Source organism: Tupaia chinensis, unplaced genomic scaffold (assembly GCF_000334495.1).
Source record: "Tupaia chinensis unplaced genomic scaffold, TupChi_1.0 Scaffold147312_1, whole genome shotgun sequence".
In the NCBI taxonomy this organism is placed as follows: Eukaryota; Metazoa; Chordata; class Mammalia; order Scandentia; family Tupaiidae; genus Tupaia; species Tupaia belangeri.
In genome coordinates this window covers 2,211,499-2,212,937 of record NW_006207163.1, presented here as the reverse complement: position 1 = coordinate 2,212,937, position 1,439 = coordinate 2,211,499, and the positions used below count along the sequence as shown (strand labels likewise).

Below are 1,439 nucleotides of genomic sequence, written 5' to 3'. Positions count from 1 at the left end.
ACACACACACACACACACAGAGGGAAAGTGAGAAAGCAAGCCACCAGGTCCAGGACTTGAACGGTGGTCAGCCACCATGCCACCTGCCTGATCATTCTTTCATGGCCTTGCTGCAGGAGAGAAGGGCAAAGGGAAGGTGAGAGTGACTTTCCTGATTCTGCTGTTTCCTTAAATATCAATGTGTTATGTTTTGGAATAGCATGTTCTGGATTTCAAGAGTGTCCAAAATTATAAATCAATGATGAATTGCAACATAGCATTCAAAGTCAATGTAACTGAATTTACTTGTGTATGTCATTACATTGAGTTCTATAACCCAAATCAATATAAAATCCTGGTTTTGAAAACAGCCACTCACTCTCTAAGAATAGTAGGAGTAAATTTAACTATACAGGCCAATTCTGTCATATAATAGTAAATACGATTCATAAAGGTCATTGTGACATTACTCTTCCGTGAATATATAACTTGTGAATTTGACAAGTCAAAATATGATTTGACTTTTTCTTACAGAGTAAATTTTTTATTGCAATTTTAGTTTCAAGTTCTAAACAAAACTAGAGGGTAGAAAAGATTAGAAAATAGGTTTTAAAGTACCTAGAATATTTTTAGTGCTTCCTGGGGACTTTAGTAAATTTCTGTGGTCCATCAATTTCCTGACATCCTAGACTATTTCATCTCTTTTATTTTTTTCCCTCTCTAGGCCTGAAATATCTCTTCTTGCCTCTTTTTCTGTATTTGTAATCTTGATTTCTTTTCCATTTGTAAAATGGAAAGAGCCAGAGAGTTATTTTTCAGCACAACATTCACCAGCCAACCTCCATCTGCTTCCATTTACTCCTTATTTTCTTGTAACCAGTGGAAGAAGGAAGGCCAGTACTCTTACCTACATCCAGGCTTTCCCCTCATTCATGGCCAGCACTTCTAACTTGCTAAAGTATGTAATTTCAATAACTTCTTTGTCATCCACTCTCAAATTTTCTTCCTCTACTGCATTAGTCCTAGCCAAACACAAACATAAACATACTGAAGTATGTCCAATCTTAAAAAGACAAGTAATTTATTTTAATAAAAATCCAGTACACCCTACTTCCCTTTTGTGCTCCTATCCCATTTTTCTTATCCTTTTTACAGAAAAACTCCTCAGCAGTGTTGCCTCCTATTGCTTTCTCTACTCCTTTCTTTTTATTCTTTCTTTAACCCAGGTAATCAGGTTTTCATCTGCATTATTCTATTGAAACAGATTTTTATATACTACTTAGCACATTTATTCACTTAATCATTCATTTGTGAAAAAAAATTTGAGCACCTACTATATTGCCATTATCTCCACAAACATAGTAAATAAGAACCTTAGAAACATTTTTTTTTTCTGTTTTTTCCGAGAAGGACATTTAACATTTCTAAAGAGAGCATACCTGGACAAATTATAGTACACT

General features: G+C 34.6%; 1 long non-coding RNA gene across 1 annotated transcript in view; it reads right to left on the bottom strand.

Moving 5' to 3' along the window:
• Nucleotides 1-986, bottom strand: part of LOC102471868 (uncharacterized) — a 21,530-nt gene extending 20,544 nt beyond the window's left edge. The window contains exon 1 of the long non-coding RNA XR_337559.2: nucleotides 887-986. This is a non-coding gene — a long non-coding RNA (uncharacterized LOC102471868). The remainder of the gene's footprint in view (nucleotides 1-886) is intronic.
• Between the last annotated feature and the right edge of the window lie 453 nt (nucleotides 987-1,439).